Source organism: Pezoporus occidentalis, unplaced genomic scaffold (assembly GCF_034315485.1).
Source record: "Pezoporus occidentalis ecotype Australia unplaced genomic scaffold, CSIRO_AGI_Poc_V1 ctg44, whole genome shotgun sequence".
NCBI lineage: Eukaryota > Metazoa > Chordata > Aves > Psittaciformes > Psittacidae > Pezoporus > Pezoporus occidentalis.
In genome coordinates, this window is record NW_026915769.1 from 4,857,507 (window position 1) to 4,880,422 (window position 22,916).

Here is a 22,916-nt window from a genome sequence, read left to right on the forward strand (position 1 = left end):
CAAGTACCCAGTTTCAATTTTTATGGGAAAAGTGGCCATGCATTCTACAGCAACTACACTTCTACTATTTGCACACCTGAAATTCTGAAGTTAAAAAACAATTAAAACAGCTTTAAATCCAAGTCACTAACATCTGTCCCTACAAACTTCTTTTGCAAGTCATTTACCTGCTGTTCTGGTAAAAGCCATCATTAACCAAGCACACTATGTACAAATCACTTCTGGCAAAGATGCAACAAAAGTAAGGAAAAAAAACCCCAAATCGTCTCCCAAGGCCAGACCTCACTAAAAAGACAATTTCTAACAAAGTACAAAGAAAATGCCTACCAAACTATTGCGCTAGGAGGAGGAAAAACGAGTGCATTTCCAGTCACTCAAAAGTGTAAATTTAAAACTTTCAGCTCTACCCTGAATTGTTAAGAAAAAAAATAAATAAATAGCTGATCATTTGCCATCAGCTCACAATTTTAAATAATTATACTAAATGCCGTTTAAAACACAATTAAAAGTACACGCTGTTTACAAACAAGCAGGGCGGAGCCATTCCCTGTTTTCACTATGGCAGCTGGAGAAAGAAAACAAAGGAACATATTTTGAACAGTTCAATTGGATAAAGTTTTGAAACTCAGCTGGTGGTTGGGAGGCGGAGTGGGAAATGAGTACTACAGAAATGATAAAAGGATATACTGATAAACATTTTGGGAAAGGGAAAGCTACATTTATTTAAGAACAATGTGGGGAACAATTGCTTACAAAGAAGCAGCCTTTAGAAATTGCACATCTTATTTAAAAAGACAGGCTTTCAAAATCAGCAAAAAAAAAAAAAGTTTTCTTAGTGAAAAGCTCTGAAGTTTACAAATGCAGATAACAGGATTCCAGCAGTATTTTGCTTATTTAAATGATGTTGCTTTCTTGCCGAATAAATAAGATACTGATTAAACTGATATTTATGTTTGCAGTTCCTTTTGCCAGAGGCCCGGCACCTGAGGGCTGTCACTGTTGCACCTCCCTCCTGCATCAGTGCAGAAGGCAGAGAGTTGAGTCTCTAATGCAGCAGGGACCAGCAACTCCTCTCCTTTCACCTACCTTCCTCTGCACTAATGAATGTACTTCAAGCCCTGTCTGAAGAATAAGTCCCTTTTTCTTCCCTTATATCTCACACACACAGAATCTTCAAGTGTCTCAAGCCAGCCAGCTCTTGTCAGCCCAGACAAAAAGATTAGCACCCCTCAGTCCAGAAGACATCATCTGGCCCAGGCTCTGTGAAGCCTGGAGGATCTTCTTGTGCTGTGCTAGTCCAAGGGGATGAAGGCAGTGTGAAGGCCTGCTTGCTCTTATTCAACTCAGAAACCCTCCAAGGAGGTGAAAAAGAAGCGTTGGTGACAAGGCAACAGGAGAAAAATGCAGAAACCTAGTGCTGGCACCCAAGGAGCGCACCTAAGCCAACCCTGTTAGCTTGTTTTCAAAATCAGATGTTTTACTCAAGTTTTACTTCTCATTCAACAAAATCCAGCCAAACCCAACATTACGTGGCACAATTCAGAAGAATGAAATGCTAGAGGGTATTAAGCGGGGAGAAACCATGCAAACATAACAACATCTGTCCAGCTCAAATCTTTTCTTGCAGAAGATAATAATTTGAGTGGTTTCACAGAAAAACTCACAACTATTTTGAAGCATTTTAAGAAAACAATGGAATTGTTCTTTGTATTTTACTTGCAAAACCAGCTGTCATGGTAAACAAAACACTAACTGCATATAAATTAAATTATATGTTAATACATGTAAAACAAGCATAAGAAGAAACCTCAAAAACAAACAGACATCTACATCGAAATATATTGTGAATTTACAGTCCAGTACTTTAAAGACTCACTGTTAGGTGTGAGAGACTCTTCTAGTATACAGCTGTGCTATATTAGGAAGCTGGCAGTCTCTCTTACCCAGCTATAAAATACCTTCAAATCTTCCATATAGGAGTAGAAAATGGCCACTTTAAAAAATGTGATTTAAGCATACATAATATTTGTTGCTGTGTTTTCACTCACTACAGTTCATCTATTAAAAATCTGAAGAAAAAAAGGCACAGTGTAAATAAAGAGTTGTGAAACATTAAACTTCAGCATGGCAAAGGCCAAGATGCACCAGTGGGAAGAACTGCTTACTGCTCTGAGCCAGTGAGAGAAATCTGGTTATGGAAACCAAGGAGCACAGAAGGAGGCATTTGCAGAGGTTGCAGGAGGGAAAAGAGAAGTTTTAGAAGTGCCTCTTTCGCTGCACTACTCAGCTATCCTATACTTGAAGACTTTTAAAGAAAAAAAAAGAAATAAGAAAATACAGCAAGTTACAGCTTGTTGAAAAAAAAATAATCGTGCTTGTAGATTTGTGTTTTTAGTAATTTTCTGGGTACTCAACACAGTGATGGCTAGTTCATTTATAAGCATAATATATATGCACTGTAATGTACCCTTCAAAACAACTTGTTGGAAATGCCACCAGCTACTGGTCACAGCAGAACACATGGAAAAGGCATTTCTGCTTGTACATATCATCGCTGTAAATTGATTTTCAGTTTTAATTTTGCCCTAGGGCCAAACTTACTGTGTCATTTAACAGGAACCTAACATTTCCAGCTAACTCAAGAATAATATTTGGAGAAAATAATCTAAAACATGAGAAAGGTCAGAGGGAAAACTGAGACGTTCAGGCCTAGAATGCTTAAAACCTGTGATGCACACCACCACCAAAGAGCAAGCAATGCTTGCGTGAAGGAACTCCACTTCTACCGCATCTGGAAGCTGCTGGCAGTTTTTTGTCTTTTAAACTCGCTGTTGTGATGTTCCCTTACCTGTATGTTTCTTTCATAATACTTTGTTACCAGATTTGTTTTAACAGGGAGAAAGCCATAGCCCTCTGTGCCACTTCGCAGGCGCCTTCAGAGATCCCCCCACAAACTGCAGGACAGGGCAGCTCAATTTACGAGAACATAGCACACTGAACACTGAGCAAGGTAAGTGGACAGAGCATGCTCTCTTTTGAAATAAAAACATGCCACCAAAAGCCTGACACACATTTTAAACATTACAAAACAAAACTGGACAGCAGACTGAGGTTTTACAAAAATTGCTTCAAACAAGTAAATTCACTGTACTAGAGGACACACAAGTGACACGGTATGGATAAAGGACCTGACCCCCCCATGAGGTAGTCCAAATTCTTGCTCATGGCCAACAGGTGAACAAAAGCAGAAGCTGAGGACAGAGGGAAAAAAAAAACAAACAAACTGAGGTAACAAGGGAAGGGAGCAATCCCCAAGACAGGGGTACACAAAAAGTTTAGATCACGGTGATGCCAGCCTTAGGTAAGCTTCACCCAGAAGTGCACACAACTATGACAGCAGTTACTGACACTTTAGAAGTGTGTACTAGATGCAAGAGCTTCAAGGGAGCAAAACACACGAGAGCTCATGGGAACATGAAAACATTGTGTGCAGCAAAGCACACATGAAGAAAAGCTAGTGGCTGATGATAACTTTTCTGAGACCTAAGACCAACACACTGAAGAAGCAATACCAGCTGGCAATCCAGGCAGGGAGAAGGTTGAGTCTTGAACATATAGTGCAGAATAACACTCCAGTCTTGGCAAAATTGCCTAAATAATTTATATGAAAACTCAGGAACAACAGATTCCTGTAGATTTGTCAGGAAATTCAAGAAGTATCATGACAGAATCCATCAGCACAACTGTACTTCAACAGCAAGCTACAGCTAAGCAGTAGTTCGTGTGCATCAGGGGTGTACTCTGATATCAAGTGCAACAATTTCTGAAAACTCTCCAACTGTGTCCAGTTCCAAAAAGATCATATTCTGCTCTAAATTTAATTTATTCCTTTCATATCAGGTCCAATTTAGACTGTCCACTCTGTGGTCTGCTTCAGATAACAATACTTTCTTTTGTTGTAAGTCACAAACAGTAATCCCTTCATGCTTGTTATCCGATTTTACCAAAGGCTTTTATCTGCTTTATTGACAATTACTGTTTAACTACTTTTCTCTGAACTGAATTGTAGTAATATGGATCTCCAGTTCTGGAAATTACAAAAAAACAAACACAAAAAAACAAACAAACAAACAAAAAAAAACCACACCAAAACAAACAAACAAAGAAAAAAAGAAAACAACAAAACCCAAACCCCCAACAAAACAATCATTTGGGATACCACTGAGGTTTGTAAAAGGACTATACTAAGAAATCAAAGTAAGACAACAGTTTTATTCTACTAAAACACAAAAGCAGTGGCAACAGTAAGAATTTCCTCCAAGTGCATTAAGAAATATACACACTGAATTTATCCAAGGGAGTCTTACCTCTTCACAACCTTTCTCCTATGGGTTTTTTTGTGGACTGCACTGTGAGCTGCCCGAAGATGAGGTTTTGCACACTGGTAATAGTATGAAGGCAGAGGACACAGAACAGGGAAGACTGTGATTCAATGGCACCTGACACCGAGTTTGACAGAACTAGGCCAATCACACAAAAGGAATATATACCCCAGAAGGGTTGTACTCTGTTACTTGAGAATGGAAACAAATGTGTATTTACATTGACTAATTAAAAATCCAAGAAAACAGGCACTGCAGCTTTTTCACAGCATGGGAAATCAAAACGAACTTTTTGACATCAGTAGGGCCAGCCCTAGCTGCTGAAAGCTGCTTCTAGCCAACTCCCTTCCTACGTCAAGAATAATGCTGATCAGAAATCATACATTTGAAGAAAGGGGGTGGGAGCCTTGAGAATTTTTTGCCACCTCAAGTCTAATTCTCTGATGTCTTCAGGGTCTACTCAATGAGCTGACATAACTACTTGAGAAAGGGCTTTTCAAAGGCAGCAAGAATTCACTCTGTAAACACTCTGTATCCTTTTTCTAGGATAGGAACTTGGGCCATATTCAAGGCTGTGCTCTGTACTCAGGAAAGCAAAGAAGTTGAAGGTCCAAGTAGTACATAAAATTACAGGGTTGTACAGATCGATGAGATTATTATCTTAAGATTTTCAGCACAAAGATCTCTACTCAGAGCCTTTCAGTGTTCCTCTGTGTTGGGCTGCAATGCCTAATATAGAAGATTTTCTGAATTTGTTTTGGAAATGAATGCAGTAACAACCATGAGGAGTTCTATTAAAAGGCAAAAAAGAAAGGGGGAAAACTAGTGTAAGGCTTCAATTTGCTTCATAGATAAAACAATTATTTTCAATGGAGATGAAATACAAAGACGCTTCTTTCATCATGGTTTTATCAGGAACAGTGCTTTTAATGACCAGGTCTAAAACTATATGCAAGTCAGTCTCATCTCACTGAACCAAGGCTGATGTCCACTAGGGAGCCTCCAAGGTGGGTATGAAGGTCTTACTTCTTGAACTGGAATAAGAGAGAGATGACCTTTGTGCTCAAGTCCTTCACACCACATAAAAACCCAATACAATAAATTCACATTTATGCTGTTTATTTTAGGAGGCATTTTTGGTTTTAAACTTGATTGTTGAACTATATTCATTCTTCAAAACAAGAACATACATTTTTGCTTGCTTCCTTCCTTTTTACAGTCCATAGCAGCAATTGTGCTCACCAAGTTCAGCATTGAAACAATTATTATTTCTAAATAACTAAGGAGTCCTCTGAGAGGAAACAGCATTAATCACAAGGTCCAATTTCAGAACCCAATTCTAAAGGGTGAGCTTGCCAGCCAGGCTCCTCAAACAAGAAATGGAGAGAAGTAGTCTCCTGCAGAGGCTACAGTACTTCTCTGACTCAGCCTGAAGATAAAGCCACCCTCTTTCAGTGACCATAAAGGGAGTTGAGCTGGCTTAGGTCAACTTGGGCATACCTAAGTATGGCATGGGAATATCTCCCCTCAAAGATCATTTATGGCTAAATTTCAAACAGCAAGGCACAAACTCCCTTTCTTTTTTTTGGGTACAGGGTAACAGTGAAAGAAAGAATGCTTGCTCATCTTGGCAAGAACTCAGCTTTCACTTAAATGCTAACAAGAGGTTACTATGTGGGGGTTTTGTTCTTTTCAGAGGCAAAGAGTCACCGATCCAAACTGATGTCAATGAAGCAGTTACATTCAGGACTAAGTGAAAACACCAACTCCTGCTATTTAAGTAGGAACATCATCTCCTCCTCTGTAGGTAGCTTCTCCTAAAGAGATATGAATCTTCTGTCAAAGACTGTTTTTTTTTCAGCACAAAGAACAAGCATGCTTTTTCTAGATCATTTAAATGAACTTTACACACATTGACTATCTGTTACCAAAACAAAAGTACCAGAGATCTATGTGCTGCTTTTTTCTCTTGTGCATTCCCTGCAATGAACTGGCATCTGCCTGGGCCCCCTTCATTAGCCATACTTCTAGGACAAGACACAACCACTCTCATGTTGAATAATGGCTATGGAAAAAAAAAACCAACATAACAATGCAAGTTTCTCTGTGAACATCGAAATTATAGAAACTTGGTCTCCAGAGATATGCATCTCATGGCTAGCATGTCCAGCAGCTACAGTGTTTGGAGCAGGTCTGTCTGCTGTTGGTGCCCTGTTACAGACCTCAACAGTGCCACCTGAACACACCTGAATTCTGAGAGGTGAAGCTGGGTTCAACTTGACGGAAATTGAGCAACAAATTGCAAAGATCAGATTGGGACTTACTTTCTGACTCAGGGTCAGATACCTGCAGTATTCACATTCACCTTATATATTAGTTACAAATGGTGCTTGTCCCTATTTTTAAGTTATTGTCAGCTCCTAGATCTATTCTTTTGTGTGCAGACTCATTGCCACCTTAACATAAACCAATCTCCTATGCTCAGCGTGAAGAGCTGTGAATATTGCTTATCTCAGCTACACAACCTTCAGATGTATAAAACCTGTAACCTCAGAGGAGATAATTAAAAGTACAGCAAAATCCTGCACCAACCCTTTTCCTTAGCACTTGTACATGCGACCCAAGGTCAGGAGTGGAAATCAGCACCCATCACCAACTCTCCCACACTTGCAACACGGTTTGGCTTTAAATCACATTAGCAGAGGTATCAAGAAACACCAAGCATCCATGCACGAAATATGTGAAAAGCTAGACAGTTAACAGAGCTGTTGGTAAAGCTTCTTGTACAGAGAAACATTAGCCCTTGTAGTACCACTGAAAGGAATGGTTTGCCACTCATTTTGGTTAAACCCTCCACTGGAAGCCAGGACTGGAAAAGCACTAATGTGTGCCAGCACTGTTGTAGAGCTGTGGGTATTTAAGCCAAAATTATCAGAGAAAATATGTATTAGTTTGCAGCACAACCTGTCACTAATTATTCTGCTCTATCAAAATAGTACCCAATCCCCACACCATTAAGCAGGTCAAACACTTGGTTAACAGCTGCCTTGACAAGACTGGAGCAGTAGATGAGACCTATGAATTATTTATTTTGGCAGTATAATACTGTTACTTCTTTTCTATCCTCCCAATCTCCACTGTAGAAACAGGAATGCATCCTGTGCTGGAAGGTGATGGAGCGAGAGTATCTACCAAATGATAACAAGGGTCTGTTAAACAACTGTGTGCATTTCCTCTTTTGCATCTGCTCATATATTTAAAGACAATACAACTTTCAGAAAGCTGCTTAATATTCAGACAAAAGATAAATCTCAGGATGAATTAGAAGGCTGCTGGTTGCACTTTAGTGACACTGTTTATGACAAGTAATAAAGAATGCTTCTGCATTTCATAGTGTGGTCTTCAATATGTCACTGTGAAAATCAGAGCTTTCACAGGGGTGACACAGAACTTGAAAAGCGTCTTAAAATTTGTAATAATCTTAGAGAGCAAACACCAGTGAGCAAAAATTAGAAAGCTGATAAAATGGCTTAGTAACTCTGAACACCCCCGCCTTCCCCACTTGCCACTGGAAACAGTTAACAGATAATGAGCATGCCTGTATGATATAACCTGAATCTACACCCATTGCTATATAGGCCAACCAACACATGAGAAGCAAAAACTTCTCATAAGGGGAAGAGACCTCATCTCTCCTCAGATGCTGTGTTCCTGTCTCCTAGAAGGGGAGGGAAGGGGGTGGTGAAGTAGAAATCCAGTTTTTCCCCTCCTCTATATTCGTATCACCCTCTTGCCTTCGCCTGCAAGATGGGTATTAAAATTCTGGTAAACCAGACAAGCATTACTCCCACCTTCCACGTATGCAATATATCCAGCGTAGCACAAACCATACCAGGATGAAGAAAAGCTGACAGAAGAAGGAGAACTGAGGATGTGGAAAGGGCAGTATTTTTCTTTTAGCAAGGAAGTGTTTTGCTCTCATCTAAGTCTTGCTGTAATCAACGAAAGTTTACAAGTTTACAAGTCATCACTAAAATGGAGTAATGCTTGGCAGTAGTGTTTGAAACAGAGATCTGCTTGGATAGAAACACCTAAGAACAGTGGAAAGGTCACAACACTGCCACAGCTGAAAATCCTCAACCATTTTACCAGTTACACAGCTAGCTACTGTGGGGTGACTGCAACAGAGCGGGAAGCTCAAGACTCCAACCATGCGAACTAGGATGACAGCCTGATGAAAAGCTGTCAAAACAAATGTTTCCACAGAACATTTCCATTTTGATGAATCGGCATTTTCTGCAAAAATAAACTGTCAGATAATTCCACACCAACTTCAGCTAACTGAAAATCCTTTAATGAAAGCGTTAGCTCTTACTTCACCATTTAATGTAGCTTGTATCATTCATCTCCTTAAATTAAGGCAGCAGGTCAGCACCTCTGTTTCTTTATAAACAGTTCAGCAGCACATTAGCACCATATTTTTTGTATCTGGGGATGCAGCAATGGAAAGGAGTGCTTTCATCACAAGCACTCCTTGAGTCTGCCCCAGCATCCCCCAAAGTGTTCCCAAAAGTGTTTATACTTATTCTAGGTTTTGAAACACATTATTGCTTTTCCACTTCTAATTCATCTAAATTATTTGACAAGCAGTGCTGTTACAATGAATCTGCAACAGCACAGCTGCTGCTTCATATGGTTTAAAACACAATCACAAAAGGCTGGCATAGCACTGGCCCAGGCCTACACCATTCGGACAGACAGAATTCCAGTACCTCTTCCAGCAGGCATATGCAGGAGCGGGAGGAAAGAAAAGGAAAAACAGACAAACACATTGTGCTCACAAACCAGCTAAGTAACATCAATGTCTTGAAAAAGTAAGGGCAGGACTAGTGACTGACCCAAGATCAAACAAAACTTAAAACTATAACACACCACACAAAGAAGATTCAAAAGCAAAATCCTCAGTCATTCACCCCTTGAAAAATACTGCAGTAAGCAGTGTATCTGGACAGTAACACATCAGTAATTCATTCCACCCAACTATAGTGATATGGCAGACAACACCGCTACCAAAAATCTTGCCTTTCTAGACACATTATACCACTGAATGCATGATGCTTTTGTAAAGTTACATGCTTGTAACTATTGCCATTTCATGGCATAAAGTCTTCAACTAAATGCGTACATAAGCAGTCCTTACCTGAAGAAGGAAGCTGTGCAAGAGATGCAACCCAACCATAGTGTTATTTTCTAACCACTCACCTTGTGTTAAGTACCTGCTGGCATTTTAAGAATGACCATGCTGTCTGGATCTCTGTATCATAGCCCGATCTGCTTCTAAACACAGGAGTGGAGCCTTCATTATACCAAGTGTTACACACAGAAACCTTCCCTTTGAGAGATCTCCTGTTCATCTGTACAAATGGTTTGACAGCTTTTAAACTTAAATTGAACAGCATCTGACCCTCAGCTGAAATACCCAGTTTCCAGGCTTCCTGACTCCACAATACCACCATTCGCCAGGCTACATTTAGGCCTTTACAACACTGGAAACTTGCAGCTCATGCCCTTACAGATGACAAACCACCAACTAAGTGCTCCCCATAGCAATTGCCTATTTCAGGCTTTGTGCATGTTGTGATTTTTAAACTATCACCTCTACACGTAAAGACAGAGGAAAAATATTTCTCTTACAAACAAGGCCAAACATATCCCACAACAACCAATTTTACGTTCTACAACATTAATCACCTTCTGCAGAATAAAGTATCATCTCACCACATGGCTCTCACTGTGGTCTGCCTTGGAATACATCCACAGCTATATAACACAACCCAGCCACATGACTTGCACCGCTATCACACCACCACAGACCCAGTGCAACCTGCCACTGCTTGCTCAACTGCAGTGCCTCGGGAGTTTTCTTAGCACTATGAGGTGACAAGACCAAAACATCAGCTGCTTGGCTGAAGTAGTTTCTGCCATCTCCAAGAATAAAAACACACAAGATGCAGATGAAGGGGGAGACACTATGCAGTTCTTAAAATCACCATCTTTCAAAAGCCCTGCCTTTAACCTGAGCCTGTGGAAATCAGCATTTTGAACAGGCTCCATATAGCCTATGCAAACCTAGATCTGTCCATCTCACATATGTGAAGCTGTTCAGTCAGTTCTGTGCAGCTAGAAAGAGTCAGTTGAACAGTTCTGTACCATGGACGCACACACAACCTCTACCCACCAACTGACCAAGTAAGTGCACAAGGTAACAGCTTCCTCTAAGTAGACTTTGGCTCCAGCCTAATACCTACCTTTTCCATGTGTTGGTGTACATGCTATTCACAAAAATCAGTCCACAAATCACACAGTATTCTACTTAAATGTTTCCATGAAAAAAGAAGCTAATTATATATATTTAAAAAAGCACCTACTTCCATCTCTGTGAACAAATATCTCGGTACATTTACCCTACTCAAAGTCGCCTTGGAAATTGTCAGACTGGGAAGATAATTTTGTAACTGAGTACACACAGTTACCATTAAAATGCCAAATCAACTGAACAGTATTTTTCTTCTGGCAGCAACAAGAGTTTGTCTTTGGGATCATTCAACTTACTTCTGCTGACACATTTTGCCTGCTCTTGTGCTCCAGGAAACACAAAGGCAAATCGCTTCTCTACACGAATTCATCCAATGAACACTGAAACACATAAACAGTGACACAGAGACGCAACCCTACAATGCAGATTAAAGGCTGGAAAAGCAGAGGAACTCTTTAAAAATGTGACCGGCAAAACAAAAAGTTTGCTTCCTTTTATGATATGTGAAACCAACTCTGCTTCTGCTAAGAGAAATAGTAGCAAAACATTCGGTTGCAAAGGAGTGGCAGAAGGCAGAAAAACAGCCCGGAGTTCATGTGTTTTTGAGGAAGACACTTCATCAAACCACACTGTCCTCAGTACTATTTGTTTTTATATAAGTTATAACCTCCTATCTTTCCACTTTACTTTTTCACCTTCCCACACACAGCATAGCGCTGGACACAAAATTCAGTCAAACCTGTGAAAAAGAGACCAAGACTAAACTAAAATTGAATTCTTAAAGAACCCACAGACCTCTGCCACTATTAAACTGCAGTAGCTCTTGCTGGAGAGCAGCTCTATGCCCCAAACCAGAATGCTGCCATACCCACTACTGTCTCTTAATTCACTGGCTGACCACAGAGAATTTATGGTTTTGAGAACTCCAAGCACCTCGACTCCTGAAGAGGGTAACAAATCCATCCATGAAAGAAAGGTCCTGGAAAAATAAGACACTAAAGCTCTGAAATAAAACTGGGCATGGCCATTCTTGTCAACAGTTCCTATTGCTCAAACACTGAATAAATTGGTGTAATCAGATTAACTACGTAACAGGGCATGCAAATTGCATAACTCAGCCTACAAATGTCTAGGTGGTGATTGCACCAGGACATAAATCACCACTTCGTTAACTTACATGATTTCTTGTGCATTGAAACACAGCTACCTTAAAACGGTGTTGTCTTCAGTTGCGCAAAACAGGGTAATTCTAGGTGAAATAAAATTATTTAAGGTCAAAGGGTTTGCTCTGTACACAGTCTGCCTACAACTTTTTTGTCAACTCACCAGATACAGCAATTGTCCATATTATTCTATGATTTTGGAGCATTAAGATTATTTAAGACTAACAACTCTACAGTTAGCCATGCAAGAAAACACTGAACTATCTTTGTGAAGATTAATACACAGCTCTTGACAGTACTGAGAAAATAAAAGCCAGAGCATTGCGACTTTGTAATTCCAGAGGGACAGGCTGAAATGAAGAAACAAGTCATGTAATGTCTTCAAAGTCAGTCATAAAAAAGGCTAACTGTTCCCATAGATTTTTCTTATTGTTTCTAAAAAAAGGAGCCAGAACTTTTCCATCAGAAAAACATTAGCGAAGCACTTACAGAACATATGTTTGACAAGCTGTGTCTTATGTTCATGCGAATTTCTTGACCATGGTCACTCAAGAGAAACTTACCTGGAAGCAACAGGCAACAATGAAAATGGCAAGCACAGAAATAACCTGGCACTTGCTCTCACTACCTAGCTTGTGCATTTTTCAGATTCTCAACAAAACTCCATTTTATAAACCAGATCTGGCATACCCTTACATAAGGGAGAACAGCCGTCCCTTACACTATTTTAAGCGTGATTTTGGTCTTTCCTTACTTAACAGAAAAAATACTTAGATTAAGCTTTAGGACCTTAAGGGGGGAGGGAGAGGGAAGAGGGAACTGAAGTTAATATTCAGCAGTTCCTGAAAAGAAATTTTATGTAGCATCTAGGTCCTGGACTAAGAAAAATCATTTAAGTCTGGACACTAGAATGCCACAAACTCCCTTTGCACAAAATCACAGTTCTCCACCTAAGCAGCATACTCAACACTGCCATGACAAAGTAACTATTAATGCTGTGATTTTTATCTGCCCAAGCTTCACAGTCAACCACAACAAGCCAGCCTGAAAAACCAGGCGGTTCGCAAGACAGATTCTAAGAACCTTCTTTAAGATACTTTGGAAAATAGAACCTCAGAAAGAAAAATACTTAAAAGCCACAGCCCCAGAGGATATGCTTAATGTTTACACTATATACATTCCCGCCAAAGTTGAATGTAAAGCATACTTTGAAAATTTAAAGTTGGAAAAGTGGATGGTGTATGTGGTGGGGGCAAATACTGTGGAGAGGGGGAGAGAAAGAGAAGAAAGGCACAGCTAGATAATCTTGATAAACCAACTAGCCTTTTTAATGCAGAAACTTCACTGAGTACAACTGTTTTCAGGTTACTACTGACTTTTCCGTTAGTACAAAATGATTTTTTAAAATTTTTAAAATATAGCCATTTCATAAATATACTTTGTAGCTAACTGTCTCTGCAGATTTTTTCATTGGCACAAAACAATTTTTTTCTTACTTAAGCAGACAATTGTCAATTCAGGAATTAAATCCCCAAACAAACTGTCTTGCAAGTCAACAATAGAAGAGTCTTATGCCAGATCATTCCTGAGCAGGAGCCTATGACTTCTTAACTGTAATATGACAGGCAGCGTCAAGTCAAGGTTTAGTTATCACATAACTACCATTAGTTACCATGACCTTCCACTTGATTTCAGGAGTGTTCTCTTTCAGCCTATTTAATTTTTCAGGGTCACCTTCTTTCCTTTCATTTAGTTTTAAATATAGGACTTCTGTTAGTCTATAAAAGAGCTGTCAGGCAGCTTTCCCCAACCTGTCAAATTTTACTTCTCCTTTTCATAAAGTTACTTTTAGAGTAACTTAAGAAGTTTCTCTCTCCTCCATCTTTTCATCCTTTCAAAAATACTGATAGCTGCTCCAATCTATTAGCTCTAGGACCACAAACTCCTAAGTATTGAGCCTGCATCCTGCAGAACATTTAAGTACATTTTTAATCTTGACTAAGCAGTCCTGTCAAGATCAACACAGCAATCACAAGTAGCGTATGCCTATGAGGGTCCCCAGACAAAAGTTTGAAGGCTTGAACCTCTGGAAGACCTACACTCAAACCCAGTTTTTTCTGTAAGTCCATTCAATTTTTAATGGGTTGACTTCTGCAACAGATTTCAGGCACTTCTTGTTTGTTGATCCTTTGGTGCACATACTGTTAATAATTTACACCAGTGAACTCTGCAGATAAAATATGCATATACACTTGCACATGTCAACAGCCACATGCGTGCACATGCGAGCAAATATAATGTAGTCCACCCTCTTTATAAAGGCACATCTCTTTATTCAAAGTTTTGGCTGAGGTTATGTATTTCTAGGGTGCCACATGTCAAATTCTGTAAGGGAGCTTTTCACATGTCTGAAGGAGGATTAAAGGAACACGCAAGATGCTCTGGGAGATTTTACAAACCATGCAGGTGGGTGCGGGGAAGAGTCAGTCCCAAACTACCCAAACCCATAGTCTGCCTCATGCTGCATGTTTTGAAGAAGCACAGAAGACAACTAATATAACTAATACTGATGTAACTCATCCATCGCAGCCACACATGAGAAATTCAGCTCAGAAGATTTCAACTTTAGATTACTAGCAGTTGTTTGCAGAGGGCCAGGCTTCAAAAGGAGAGAGTGACAAAGAACTTAAATAGGAACCAGAGCTCAAAAATCTTAATCTTCCCACCCTGTTGCACGGGTGGCCCTTCGGCTCTGTAATTCCATTCTCACTAGAGAAAATGGGAAGACTTCTCTGCAGCCATACAGCCCCCCCCAATGACCATAAAGCCTATCAAAACTCAAAAATCACTGAACCTTTCTCCCAGTTGTTGCTTGGCTCCATTTCAGGTATGTCCTGCCAGACATCCAAAAGCTGATGCACAGAAATCCTCTATATTCTGGATTTTCCCTTTTTTTTTTTTTTTAACCTTTGTTAGCTGATTGTCTGTGTAAAAGCAGTTGACAGCATCCACTTTATACAAAGGGGAATACACAGAAAAGAGAATATGCAACAATAGGGCCATGGGCTACAGTTCAGAGGGAATCTGGTCTAGGCAAGGCAACTTGGGACTGTAAGCAAAGAGCCTCTCTATGTTTTGCAGTTATCAACAAGACTGCCCTTTGACTACCTACGGAACAGTGGGCAAAATACTCTGGTTATATAAGCTGAGGAGATTTCACCAATTCTAATGAGGCTAAACCACATATATTAAGATCAAGAACCAAGTTTAGGAACTCACAGTTTTCCCAGTCTCATTTCTGCATTTAACTAGAAAGACATTTTTATGCAAGGAGACAATTCTTCTCAAGTAACAAATTTCTGTCAAACCTCAAGAACACATTGTACTTTTATGCTTTCATAGCATCCATCTCTTTAAATCCAAATTTGGTTTGTAGCTATAAAATGTTGATTAGGACTATATAATTTATCTAATGCTAAAGCTTTTAGTGGTTCTGAGCAGCAATCAGACCTTCACTAAAACAAATCTCTGGTTTCACTACTGACTACTTTGCCAAGCCGTTCTGCGCCTGCCAGCTCCATGATGAGCGCTGGCTTGAACACCACATCCAACAGTCCTTGTCAGTCAAGCATCTACTTTTATGCATGTCTTGGGGCCAACAGAAATTCACAGTCCGAACCCCCAGCCATCACTTCTGGCCACAATATGCACTATATTAAATGCTGTTTAAAATAGTGTGTCAGGTTATCACAATAAAACAGCAAAATCAAAATTGCATCTTTCATTACAGCTTACTCAGAAGTCTTCTAGAGCTTAACCTAAAAGTTAGATGATGATATAAGATACAGCTTTATTCTGTGACAAATAAATGCATTTTCAGTAAAAGAGCCTTCTACCTGAGAACTGAAGATGTCTGTATGCATTACTACAATACACAGCAAAAGAATCATGCAAGCTTAATTTGCAAGGCAGTTTTGCTTATAGGTAATTTTTAACAACCTGCTAGAGCAGAGATCATACTTATCCTTTAAATAAGAAAAATAAATTTCACACTTACATAGATTTATTTGGAAAAAAAGCTCTCTGACTTAACAGTGCTTTTAGCTGCATAATCTCCTATCTTTACCACTTCTTACTTGAAGTGACAGAGAAAACTTAATACAATACTGAAACATGGAATTAAGATGTAAAAGTGAGAAACGACAAGGCTCCCATGAGAAATGAAAGAGTAAAGTATGTGTTAAACAACCCTGGGGAAAGAAGGGGGGGGAAGAGGCCCAGAATAGATACCACTCTCTTAAGGAAAAGAAGTGAGTATTTGAAGGATTCTAATTAAAAAACTACAGTGTTAATGTGTTATTATTCTTTATATTTCTGTTCATCAGTCCAACAACAACAACAAAAGGTTTCCACATTTATGGGGTTTTAGGGTTTGTTGGTTGGTTTCGGGGTTGTTTTGTTTGGTTTTTTGGGGGAAGGGGGAGTGGGGGAGAAAGGGAAAAGAGGGAGGAGATGTTTAGGAGAGTTTGCTTGTCTGTTTTAGGTTTTAAGGTACAACACAATTAAAATGTTCCAAGTATACAATACAATTAACTAGACACAGACACCACATATTACATATACATTCTCACCCACACATATGCATTCACATATGCATTTAAAGCACACTATTTAACATCTAGAGCATTAGTGTGGAACAGCATCACTGGTCCATCTGAAGAGACTCTGCTCCCACAGACAAGGTTCAGGTTTTTCTATTGTTTCTCTTATGAGGGAATGCCCACAACTGGGCCAGATGTTTTAAAAAAAGCCTGTAAGGGGGCAACCCCTACCAAGGAAACAAACACACCAGAAACTCACCACATGAGCCACACTGATACAACAAAGAGTTAGAAGTAGTAAGTCTTTCTCCAAGTGTCAAACAGAAATCCAAAGCACTAACTTTTTCTTTGCTCAGCTCATTTTCAGGTCTTCTGTACATAGATCCTGAAACATTAGTATTGTACTGGTTCAGATACAGGCAAAACAAAGAACCCTCGCACACTGACCATAACATTAACCATCTTCTCCTGTCCTGGGGTCACCACACAAGTTCTAGAAACACTTTTTTAGGTATTTTATTACGTTACCTCACAATTTACGTCCCTAGTATGTCCTCCTTCCGTAACAGCTGCACTGTAAAAGTGTATTTGATTTTTAGCAAATGGAAATGCTGTAAAAGCTGCATTTGCTTAAAGTCCTCTGTACAATGCATTATCCTGTGATGTTTCACCTGACCACTCTACAGAGAAGACAGTACTGAAATACAGTCATTCTCCACAGGGATAGCCTTATTTTTTTCCAGCCAAATAAAAATGGTTCTTCTACGGACTTTGTTAATCATGCTGAACTTTCAAACAGCTGAGTGCTATGATTTTCATTTTTTAAACAAACTTAATCCACAGTTTAATTAAAAAATATTATCAGTCTGTTTCAAATCATGCCAGCAAGTGGATTTATAAGTTTTTTTTTCAAGAAATGAGCCTGCCATAAATCAATCTTTTTCTTGTCAGCAACATAAATCCAACGATCAACTTCTTGCAGAGAAACAAAGGTGACTTTCTGCTCCATCTTCTACAGTGCAGATCAAAACCTTTGGTCTAAAGTTTGGACCGAACTTTAAGCTCTAAAATGGACATATTTCAGTCACTACCCAAAATGCTGAGGGGCAAAGGGAGATAACCTAACCCTCAACCAACCAACCCTTTCTTGATTTTAAATGAAAAAAAATAAGGATTTTTTTTCCTCCAGTATTCCTTCTTCCATCCATCTGCACATTCCACAAGCCCATGAACAAGCAGACTCCTTAATGATAAAGCCAGACACTACCACACTCCCCTTTTTCCACTGTGGCCCAGTGATTATACATTTCTGCTGCAAATGCACTGGTCAAGTGTACAATATGCTGGCTGATGTATCACAGCAAGAATTGTGTATCTCAGTATAAATCTCAGTTTATGGCAGAAAACATGGTTTTGGCAGTGAAGCTTATTTAGAAAGGGAAGATGATGGTCACAGGAGAGACAAAAAAAAGCTTAAACGACGCTGAAGTGAGCTGTACTTGCTGAAGGCTAATTTTGCCAATACATTTCTTCTGCTGCAGATCTGCTTTTTACATGTTGTCAGTAAGACTCACTGTCATTTCCAAAAAAAATCCCCTCCAAAATACCCTGCCTTGAAATACTAGAGCATACAAACAAAACTCATCCTTCAGATGAAGTATAAAAAATAATTTCTTGCAGCAATTTTCAGTTATTAAGCTGAGACAGCTGTAACGGTTTTAGTGAGCAACTGAAAGCTCTCTCCTACAAGTCTTAGTAGATGTCATGGATTCAGAAGTAATGATTTCCTGACAAACATGGCCAAGTTATGCAAGTTATATTGGGGGGAGAGGAAGATATTTATTTACTTAATTTTTTTACTCTGGCCCCTTCCCCAGAAATAGCTTGAATGTTCCTTTAAAGCCTATTTCCTCAACAGCAATGCTACTTCGAATTTCTTCGGCAAGAACGCAGAATGAACAATGTATCAGATTATGACTCTGCTGGAAATTAATATACGGTCCTTTTGACTTCCTGTTAACAGTTACTAGAAGCTGTCTCAGGATTATTTTAATTTTTTTTTAAAGTGTGTGAACAAACATTTTTTAATGAACGTCTGGCTAGTGATACTTACCAGGAGTCTAAAATCATGACTTTACAAATCATTTTCCTTGTGTTCACCCAGCACAAAGTTTCATTCAAAACTTTGTTAGTGAAAACTTGTTTGTTCACAATTCATTTATTTATTTTTTTTTTAATACAACAGGTCTTCATAGTCTAGACTTAGATGCTAAATTATAATTGCAGGGACTGAAAATGCAGATAAACAGAAGCATGCCCAAAGACTCATCATCACCAGAGGTTATTCATGCAGACCAGAAATTACTACCTCAGTTTAAATACTTAGCTCTAACCTATTAAACAAATACTGCATGCAAATATCTGAAGTTCAGATTGATACTTTACAGCAAGTTGCATAAAATTTACTAATTCTTATCACTGCAGCATGGATGTTCACATTAAGGGACAGCCAAATCATCCTCTTGAATTATCAAGAGACAATCATTTAACATACCATATTCATATGCCTCCCTGGAATTAGTCTGAAACTGAAGACACAAAGTGAAGAAAAGCCAGTGAACTTAGTGCTTTGACAAGACATTACTAGCTTATTCACAGGAAAGCTGGCAGAAAGGAAAGCACAGCCCTCAACGTAGCCAGTCCACAGTCTTGTTTTCTAGCCCAAGCACTAAACAAAGACAGGGAAGAAAGGCTATTTTCATACCTGCATACAGCTAAAAAGCATCTACAACTTTTAAGACATCTAAGTCTATAAGAAAAATGTTTGTCCTGCACAAACCAATTCCATGAACACTAGTTTGATTTCTAACAAGCAAAATCTCTCCCACCTCCTTGCACAAAGGGAAAACTAGGTACACCACCTGAACATTAAATGTATTAGTGAATGTGCTCCTCTGAGTTCCTGGCAACCTCTGGCACTAGGGTGAGGACAGGCAGTCGATGGCAGTAACATCTAAAACCAGCACAGCAAGATTTACAAGAGAGGTCACTGCTGCAAGCCTTCACTCTGTTTTAAATATGTGGGTTTCTGGTTACCTTCGTTCACCTCCTCCTTTAAGTGAGGTGAAAGAGAGGAGGAGAAAGAAATTAACATTCTGAGCTGGCAATAAAAGGACACCTTTACAATTTTAGCATCCAGCCCCATGGAAATAACCTAGCACAGGACAGGAAACCAGTATCACGTGAGCCATACATGACAACTCTCAAACAAACCTTGCACAGTTTTGTGAAAGAACCTGTCAAAATGAACAGACTGTCAATGAGACTAAAACAAAAGGCATAAAAAAACCAAACAAACCAAAACCTAGAATTAATGTTCAGTGTTATTACATAAGTGAATAGTGTCTGATCCTGTTTCCAGAAGCCACAAGGATCTTCACAGGACCAAGAGCTAAACCCCAAACTCATGCTTCTGAAGCAGAGGCAGTTGCAGTAGTTCTGGGGCAGAAGATGGAAAGGACATTTCACATGTCATGCTAGCCTCTTGCAGGATGAAGCACTGCTTTGCATACTGTTAGGTTTTGAAGCATGAAGCATAATTCTGGCCTAGGCAATCTTCTCTGACTTACAGTCTCCCATGCCTAAAGATTCAGGTCACCCAGCAGTCCCTGTGCTAGGATCATCCAGCTGCTAGCAACACTGGTGCTGCATTTCAGAACTTCCGAGAGTTACATGGAGGGCGAGAGGCAAAGCAAGCCACTCCTGACACAGTGTCATCAGAACAGCCTCTGCAAGACTACTGCTATCTTTGTGTTATCTTCATTATCTTTAAGTCACAAAAAAATACCTTTTGGTTTAATATCCTAGCTGTTAACAGAATTTAGTTATGTATTTGCAACCAACAACATCTGATTAATAGAACCTCCTTAGGTGAAGAAAGATTAAATACGCCTTATAAATCTCTGTGCCAACACCACAGGAGTCTGCAGATTTCATATCAGCTTAATACTTAATACATATAAGTCATCTACAAAACCTCAAAATTAACTCCTTACTGCACAGGCCAGGCTACACAGCAAACAATTAGCTGACTGCACTAAATCTGCTGCCTCTGAAAGATGTTAGTATCAGCAGAGGAGCAGCAGAAGGATTTTCAGCCAGAAGCAATATTCTGAAGGGAGAGGTGGCATCAAGCAAGAGAATCTAGAAGGCAAACCTTCAGTTATTTGCATTATTTTTGGAATTTACATTTAAGGTGCCATTTTATATAATACTAACTTGCATGCAAACAAAACACCCTTCGCCGAACTGGTTGCTTTTTCTATTTTCAGCATGTTTTTCCACCAAAAATCAAAGGTTCTGTAATTGTTATTAGAACTGTCCATGTTCCTTTCCTTACATTGTTGTATAACATGTACCACTCAGCAACAAACACTACCAGTTTCCATTAATCTTTTGTTATGATGTGCAGATGTAAGGCCTGTACTACAATTGTTTTTGTGTTTGACATGCTCAGATGTCAAGTTCCCAACTTGCAAAGAAACAAAAGAAGTAATTCCAGAAAGAAAGCCAGCTAAGTATTACATGTACTCCCTGCAAAGTCTTCACATGAAAATAAAAAATAAGAGAGAAGTCTGATGGGGGAGAGGCACATGTTAAAACCAAAGATCTTCCCCAACATGCAGAAAGTACTTCATCCAGAAATCAACTTCAGCTGTCATAAAAACTGTTGTAGCTCTTTGTACTCTAATTCCATTCATTAACTGAAAACCTTTACAACCCAAAAGCTTTACAAGAGCTTAACAATTAAGATAACTCTATAGATTCACTTGATTTAAAACATGTCCTGAAAAGTAAGCAATCAGTCAGCACTTCTTCGAAGCACTTAAAATTCCCTTTGCAGTGAACAACACATCTAGGAGTGAGAAAAGCTAGTTCATTTTGATGGTGCTTCTTGTGAAGAAAGCTGATCAAGTTGTCTGAAAGGCAATTTCTGAGGAACTGTAACGATGATAATGAAGTCTTTTCCCTGAGGACAAAAGGGCTGTGCAGATTTTAAAAAAATAACAAGAAAACAGGAGCACAAATATACAATACTGCATTTTCAAACAGTACTTGCGCAAGAATCTGAACAGGTATGCCTTTTTTTACTGTTTTTCATCTTGAGTGCTGAAGCAGACAAACCTCTTTTCCACTTGCTCAGCTTTCATGTGAGCAGTTCCTAAACCTGGCGCTCTCCTGCACTTGGTGGTCTAACACCTGGTCTTCCCCTGGCAAAAAGTCAACATTGAAAGTGCCAGAGTATGTGTTATTCCCAGTTGCTGATTCCACTGAGAGGATTTCATGTTTAATACAGGTCAGGACTAAAAGGTTTCAGAAACGATGACTAGGACCAAGGATCCTTCCTGAAACAGTTCTGAACCCCCTAACTCATTTCAAAAGGCTGAGCAAGTACCCCATTCCCTTCCTCTTTATCTGATGTCCCTTCTCCTCTTTACTGGTACACACACAATATTTTATTGAGTATCAAAACAACTAAAATAGAAAAAAGTGAAGTAAGTTACAGTGCATGAAAATAAGAAATGAGAAGCTCAAACCTCAAAATGTACACAGGAGATGGTACATTCTTCTCACAGTAAGAGAAGTCTAGACATTTTAGGTCCCGATTGCTTCCTAGACAAAATACCAGAGTAAAAATGAGACTTGGCTGTTGTGCCTCAGTTACCAAATGAGAAATAGCTTCTACTAGTAAATGTACTGCATTTGTTATTATTGATAACAGACATGGGAACCAAGACTAACTTCTACTCCAGTGTTTTGTTTACACATATATCCTCACACACAATTAACAGTTGGTTTTGGTAGCATTAACAAAGGCTACCCAAACAAGTTAATTCTTTGATTGCCCCCACTGTGGCTGTAACATGGTCTGAGAGAGTCCAATCATATTCTTCCAAACTAAGAGCACTGAGTAGTGAGTGACCTTCAGAGAACAACCACTGAGTATCTCAGAGCAGACAGGTTGCTAAAAACATGAGTGTTAGGGAAACAATTTTGTCTATGTGGGACACAGCCAAGAAAACACATTATTTGTGTCTACATATTGGTGCTAGCTTATACTGTTCTTCACATTTCATTTCAAAATAATGGTTTTAAACTGAAAGAGGGCAGAAATTCTTCACTGTGAGAGTGGTGAGGCACTGGTTCAGATTGCCCAGTCGTGGATGCCCCACCCCTGGCAGCATTCAAGTCCAGGCTGGACAGGGCCTTGAGCAACCCGATCTAGTGGAAGTTTCCCTGCCCATGGCAGGGTGGTTGAACTAATTGATCTTCAGGTCCTTTCCAATCCAAATCATTCTATTATTCTATGAAGTTTTTAAGTATACAGTTGCCTTTCTGGGCTACGAGTGCACACTGAAGGTGGCTCATGTTAAGTTTCTCATCAACCAACACC

At 39.4% G+C, this 22,916-nt stretch overlaps 1 protein-coding gene and 1 long non-coding RNA gene across 3 annotated transcripts in view; one reads left to right on the forward strand and one right to left on the reverse strand.

The window, feature by feature from the left end:
- LOC134172126 (uncharacterized) overlaps positions 1 to 22,916 on the forward strand; it is a 447,287-nt gene that overhangs the window by 306,343 nt on the left and 118,028 nt on the right. The window lies entirely within an intron of this gene.
- Positions 1 to 22,916, reverse strand: part of LRP6 (LDL receptor related protein 6) — a 128,019-nt gene that overhangs the window by 86,041 nt on the left and 19,062 nt on the right. The window lies entirely within an intron of this gene.